Source organism: Trichosurus vulpecula, chromosome 2 (assembly GCF_011100635.1).
Source record: "Trichosurus vulpecula isolate mTriVul1 chromosome 2, mTriVul1.pri, whole genome shotgun sequence".
Taxonomy (NCBI): Eukaryota; Metazoa; Chordata; class Mammalia; order Diprotodontia; family Phalangeridae; genus Trichosurus; species Trichosurus vulpecula.
In genome coordinates this window covers 150,157,109-150,164,603 of record NC_050574.1, presented here as the reverse complement: position 1 = coordinate 150,164,603, position 7,495 = coordinate 150,157,109, and the positions used below count along the sequence as shown (strand labels likewise).

The following is a 7,495-nucleotide window of genomic DNA, read 5'->3' as shown; positions in this document are numbered from 1 at the left end:
ATATGAACTTTTCTCTTTATGTAGCATTTAATCATTGTACACATTTTAGTTGTCTAATTTCACAATTAGATGGTTATAGTGCATAGTCGAATACTAATAAAAGTTTGCGGGGGCAGTGTAGGGAAAAGCAGTGAAAACAGAAGAATCAGTCTCTGGACTCATGCTCATCCATAGCTGAAGCTGATGAATAAAAGGATTTAGGTGAAGAAAAATGAATTTTTTTCAAATGCTATCAAATTAGCAGATGAGCATAATCAAAAGTAGCAGAGTACAGACTGACTGTGTCCCATGACTTGGTGAGTAATTTACTAAATTACTGCAATTTAGTAAGTTCGGTGATAGTTTAGAAATGAAGGCATATTCTCTCTCTCTCTCTCTCTCTCTCTCTCTCTCTCTCTCTCTCTCTCTCTCTCTGTCTCTCTCTCTCTCTCTCTCTCTGTCTCTCTCTCTCTCTCTTTCCTACACACACACACACACACACACACACACACACACACACACACACACTAGCTCTCTTTCTCTCATTCTCTTACTCTTACTTGCCCATTATCACTCTCATCTTGGTCTCTAGCTCTTTTGCTCCTGATCCCTCCCTTTCCCCCTTTCCCTTTTCCTATTTGCTTGTTACATTGATTGCTGTAAGAGATCAAATTCCTCTTAATTTTAGACAAACTTCAAAGAGATTGTTATTTGTTCAAGGACTAATAGTTGGTAAGAAGTCATTTTAGAATTGAAACCTAGGTCCTCTGGACCCAAGTTTAGTGTTCTTTCCATTATATCTACATGTGTTATAGGAGATAGCGACCAATACATTAATGTTTTCCAGGTCCTTCATGCATCTTGCCCTGAAGAATGGAAATTCAGCTTAGAAGAAGATTAAAAGGTTTTTAGTTAAATTTTTTTAAACTAAAGTGGTCTGGAAATTCTCAGAAGGTTGTAATAATGAAGTGTTTTCAAAGGAATATTGAACAGTAGCTTGTCTTAAAATGTGTTTCCTAGGTGGTTGAAGAATCTATCAGAAGTATTCAGATCTAATTTTTATGCATTAATTAAAATTCAGTATGTATTTTGGATGAACTAGTGTATGCTGTTTTGAAATTCACAGTAATACAGTTTGGTTCTTAACTACAATAAAAAACAGTACTTTCCTATTCATCAAATGACTCTCACAAGTAAAGTAGTAAATTCAAATCCACTGTATTATGCATTATACAAGTGGAAAGCAACATAAAACACTGAAAACCAGATCTGTGAGAAATATGCACAGTTGAAACAAATACATCAAGTATTGTAGTTCTTAAACTACTATTTGATAAAGATGCTTCCTTTCCACAAACAGCGTAAAATCGTAGAATGATGAAAGGATTTAAGAAAGCTTAACAAAAGCGTAATTCTAGTTGTATTTTCCTGATGGAGGTGGCAAAGGGTAATTCCTTCCAGAGCCATATCCTTGTCTTCCTCCATGATCATCACATCATCATAACTGCCTGGGCCTCCTGGTAGTTGATATTGATTTTGCTGAAACACTACATTTTGGGATTGTCACATACAGTTCCATTGCAGTACAGGTTCAGCTGCAGCTCTGTCAAATCTTGATTGATGGAAAAGGGGAATGGGGCCTCTTCAGGAATCATGTGGTATCATATTTGATGTAAGCCTATAAATTTCCCTGGTAATATCCAGGTGGTATAGTATTGTTGTAAGGTCCACCTCCTGGACTTCTTGGCATGTTGTGACCTAGTGTTCTAAATGCTGACTGATCTAAGTCAACTGTCAGAACTGGCCTTCTGCCTCCATTAAAGCCAAGCTCTGGTCTCCATCGCTGGATTTTTCCCAATCACCAGGTTTGGGTACAGTTGCAGGCTTTCAAGCTCCTCATAGCACTGTGGCTTTAAAAATATAATCTTCGGCAAACTGGGGATCTTTAAATTGCAGTGTTCTGTGTCAAATCTCACAACACTGGAAAAAGAAAATATACTATTTGATCTGGAAGAGTGTTTTTTTCATGCAAAGTAAGTTTTCCTTGGATCCCATGACAGAGTTCAGGTGGCAAATCTACTGCCTCCATGGAACCTGTTTTGTACAGTTCTGAAAGGAAATCACTAAGTGGATGGTGTTTCCCTACAAACATTACATCACCACCACGACTATTTCTTCTAGTTTCATCAGGTGTAAAGTCAGGATAAACTCCTTCCTGAGCAGCTCTCAGATGACATTCATCAACAAATGGTAATAGGGCAACACTTTGCCAAGCATATTTCTTCCCATTCAAAATCTTCTGGATGGAGGTCAATATATTGGATTCAGGGTCATTCATAAGCTTCTATCATGAGGAAGGTAGAAAGTTACCACTTGCAGCTGGAAACACCACTATAAGTTGCTCCAGTGGTTTAGATGGTCTTGTATCCTTTTCAAAATCAGAAGGCATATCTGCAGTACTGTCAAAGTCTGAAACAAATGGTGTATAATGGAAAGGATAATACCACTTCCAGTAAGCACAGCCCTGGTAATAATATTGAGGAACCCAATATGGTCCTTCAACATAAGACCACACAACTTTATGATGAAATTTCTCATCAGCTGCTTCAACATCAGATTTGTTCTGATAATACTACTGCTTCCAACCAGATTCTCATAATAACCTGACATTATCCTCTTGCTCATGTTCACTGTCCCTATCTTCTGCATTTGCTTAATTCATCCTCCTGGACATGGGGAGCCATCAGAAGTGAAACTCACATTGGGAATGTTATTGTGCATTCTCATTTCATAGGTTTCTTGTCTTAGATTACTGGCTGCTAGAGGGGTTAAAATTCCACTAGGAATAAAAACTAGCTGATCTCTCCTCATTCTTTTTGCCTTTATTTAAAACTTTCCTCGTCATCCTTTCTCTATTTAAAAATGCTATCCCCAGCTTAACCAACAGCTAATATGATTATTTGTACTCTCTGTAGATTGATGTTACCATTTTCTGTAAGGTAAATCACACCCCCCCCCATTTTAGGTACATTTGTTTGTGTATATATGCATATGTGTGTATATGTACACACACATATACATATAGATATAAATATAGATTTAGATATTAAGTAAATGTCAGTTTCTCCTTTCCTAATCTCCAAAGGTGGCAAATGTGGAAGGAAGTCATTTCCCACAAAGAAACACATGAAAACCCAGTCATTGATGCTTTTTTCAATATCAAAAGTAAATGGCAGGCTGGCCATAGTTAATTCTCTTTTCTAAATATTCACAATTTAACCGAATGTAGATAACCTATCCTTCTGAAGGAAGAAGACTTTCTTCAAACTGATCATGCTTTCCCTGTTTTTTTCCTTGGCAAACCCTGGCAGTCCTTGACCTTGTGCCCAAGCCAATTAGAAAAATCACATGGTTTTGGTTTGTTGAGTTTGAATTCTTCCCTAATAATTGCAGTTTGGTTCATGTGTAGCAAGCCCAAGCATAATTAGATCAACATCCACTCCACATAAACAATGACGAATATTTGGTCATGGTTAGGTTGAGCTCTTTTTCTTCTAATATAATCCATGATTTTATGTTCTTCTTCACCAGAAGCACTAGCATCAGATAAAATAACTGTCAAATTTTTCCACCCAGGGTCATTATTTAAATCATCAGCAATTTAATATTGAAGGCATTTAGCAAGATTGTCCACAAACTCAGTTCCTGGCATAATACAATTGATGTCAAATCTTTGACTTCTTCTGGAGGAAGAAAGCCACCTTTTGACAGCATTTCTTCCTTCATTTGCTGCTTCTCCACAGTTGCTTCCATTCCTTCCTTTGATTCTCTAAATCACCTGGAATGCTTCTGGTTCATTTTAGCACATAGAGCTACTCTATCTCTTGCCATGTAGGAAAAGTCATCTTGATCTTACTATATTGAAGAGTCTATCAATATATTCAAAAATTCCAACCATCATTTCACCTTCACTTTTTGATGCTGGTTAATCTTCAGGATGTGTACAAAGATGGATGATTCCATTTCTGTCCAAATATAGATTATCAAACTCCATTCATTTGAATTAGGCTTACTAGTATCAACTGGGATCTTGGCACCATTGAATTCTTTAGGCTTTTCCTCCACACAGTTCACAGAGATGAATGGATACTTGTGCCCCATCCAGTGAAAGAAAACCAGGATTATGGTGTCAGCTGGGCACCTTTTAAGTTAGCAAGCCTGGTCATGGGGATTAAGAGTTTTGTATGTTGATCCTCATATCCATGGTACTTTCTATAAGTATAAGAGGTTTTGTGCATTAATGTCAATAACAATATGAGTAAAGTATTGCCATATTATACAATATTAATATGGGATATTATTAACATTGATTGCTATTATTATTAATGCACACCTAGAATTTAAATTGCTCTACACCTGAAAGTCTGTCTGTGCGAATTTAAAAATCCTATTTACCAATAAGTGCTCACAGTATGTTTTATAATCTGGTCTACTCTTAGCCCAACTTTCTAGAATTATCTGGTTTTATCAAAGCTCTTGATACAGCTGAGAATAGATAATAAAAAGAGAAGGGAAGAGAAAAGAAGGAAAAAGAAGAGAAGAGAAGACAAGAGAAGGCAAGGCAAGGCAAGATAAAAGAAAACACGTATTGTTTGGTGAAGAAGCAACTCCCGAATGCCCCAAAACATGAAGATAACACTCCATGTACTATTACTGCTAAACTTGTGCTATGCATGCGTGCGCCTGTGTACACACACACACACACACACACACACACACACACACACGGTGCTCCAATTAGCTGTCAAAATCAACTCAAATAATAAATTTTATTCTGTTCCTAATATGTGTAAGACATTGACTAGATAAGATTGGATGGTCCCATCATGCCTCAAGGAATTTACACTGCTTGGGGGGGACATGAGATATGAAAATAAATAACTGCAAAATAAATCACAAAGTGATAAGTGCCTCGGGAATGGAGGAGGAGTGTCTTTTCAAGAATGTGAGAATTAATTAGAGATAAAGACGTAAGAAAAATGGTTAGAAAATGAGTGGAAAGGGAGTGGAAATCAAAATTAATGTCAACTGCCCCACCACAGCAGTGGTCAGGGGTGACAGCAGCCTAGAGATTGACTGTAGTGGCAACTGTGGTCACAGCTATGGCTACTAGATGAGAAGCCCTCTCAGGGATAGAAAACTGTCAGTGTGAGCATGTAAAAAGAAAAATACAGATTATATATATCTATATCTATATCTATATCTATATCTATATATCTATCTATCTATCTATCTATCTATCTATCTATCTGTCTATCTATATATATATATACACATCATTTACTCTGTTCAAAAGTTTGGTGTGAAACTTAGCTTTGTGTGCCCCCAACTCTACATACTTATCTGTAGCTATTTCTACAAGAAATTTGGAAGATACCCATAAGAAAATGTTAGATTAAAATTTTAGGGTCATCATCAACTATATCAGATATCCCAGATCTCTGAAACATGTATTTTCCAAAGGGGATAAAGAACAGGGAGTAACTCCATCCTTCTCATTTTTAAAGGATGATAGGGGAGGTTTTGCTATACAGCCATTAGGTCAGGATGGCAGAAAACAGCATTGCTAGCTCCCCTCCATGTATGGAAAGAAAGAGATTTAAGAGAGAGATAGAGAAATAACAAGCACAGTAGATAGCTGGCCTTGGAGTCAGGAAAATATATGTACATAAATATACATATATACACACATGTGTGTATATGTAAAATACACATATATACATACTATATATGTGTATGTAGATATACACATACATATTTAAAGTTTAGCATAGTAGCACAGTACATAGCACAGGGTAGACGCTATAAATCCTTATTCTCATGCCTTCCATATACTGAGGAAATTATGTGTCTGGACCAATTCTCTCTTTCTCTCACTCTCCCCCCTCCCTCTTTCCCTCTCTCTCTCTCTCTCATTACAGTAGAGTACACTATAGATCTTGTATCATACATTGATTTCATTACAAATGCATTGATTTAAAATATGGGAGAATAGTAGATGATATGCTGATATTAAAATTTTTTTAATTTACAAGGCAATACCTTGAATTAACTTGTAGTTCTTTTTGTGGAAACACATTTATTTCTTATTTTAAAAAATATCTTCTAGTTAAATGTATCCAACTGTGAAAAGGAGAATGTGATGATAAAAAAATTCTTAATATGGATTAAAGTTCTTTGGTTTCAAAATAATTATTTTAGATAGTATCCATTAAAATTAGTAAAAAAACATCTTCCTTTTAAAAATTATTTCCTTTTTATGAAATTAGATTGGTCATACTACAGATGCAGTTTTGATGAAACCCATGATATGAATTTTGTGATACTGAATGTCCTTTGAGGTGAAAAATAAAATTAATCTCTTAGACATTCATTAAAAATGCATACCTCAAAATAGAAAAAAGTATGAGAGGTGTGTTTTTGCAGACATATAGAAAAAAAGTTTCAGTTACTAGGTTATTTTTAAGCAGAGAGACAGATCAGATAATAACAATAAACAATAATAATAGCATTAGTTTGTATTTAATTACCCTTTAAGGTTTGTAAATCAGTTTCTATGTGTTATAAAGTCTAGCACTTCAGAAGCTTTTCTGATACAGTGAAAATAAATGATCTGACTGCTTTCACTAACTGGTTTTCAGATTGCTCAGACTGGCTTTGTACCAGACTTAGGTTTCATGAATACTCTGTCAAAGATGCTCCTCTTCCTATGTAGAGGATATCCTGGTGTTGCCTTGGAGACACATTACAACTATTCCTGGAAGTAAGGAAACTTTTTAAGGTTGACTTAAAAGCTATAGCAATCTTATTTCATAGAATCTTTAGACAGGAATACATACTGTGTTCTAGGGAGGAAAAACAAACTCTGTAAAAGCAAGAATTGTTTTTATTTTGATCTTTGTAACCTCTATGCTTAGCACTGTGCCCAACACAGAGTAGGTGATCAAGAAATGTTGCTTAAATTGAATTGAATAATCTCGGCTTCGATCATGTATTTGCTTTTGTCAGTTATTATCATGTCCCTTCTATGTATAGCATCTGCATTTTTCTAAACATGAAATGAATTTTAAATGTTTAAAATGAATTCTTTTTTAATAAGAATATTTCTTACCTGACTCTCCAGTGAACTAGTAAAGGTACTGGACTCACTCAAATTTGAGGAGAGAAATCTCTGCCTGCTTCATTTCTCAGTTTTGTGTAATTGGCATGTCCCGTTTTTGTTTTCTTCAGCGTCTTTTTACTCTCAAAAAAGGCATAAAATGTGTCAAAGCTACTGGCCATGAAAGAATGTGGAAAGGGGTAGAGGAAGTTTGAAGGTTATATATTTCATGGTATGGGAAAGAGATTTGAGAAAAAAATTGAAAAGATAATATGCTGTCACCCCATTAACCTTAATTCTAAAAGTAAGACCTTTAGGATGGCTAATCATATTCACCCATGCCTTAGGACAACAGTT

At 35.6% G+C, this 7,495-nt stretch overlaps 1 pseudogene; it reads right to left on the bottom strand.

Moving 5' to 3' along the window:
• Positions 1-1,393: 1,393 nt before the first annotated feature.
• On the bottom strand, positions 1,394-3,630 carry LOC118840035 (annotated as a pseudogene).
• Positions 3,631-7,495: the final 3,865 nt, after the last annotated feature.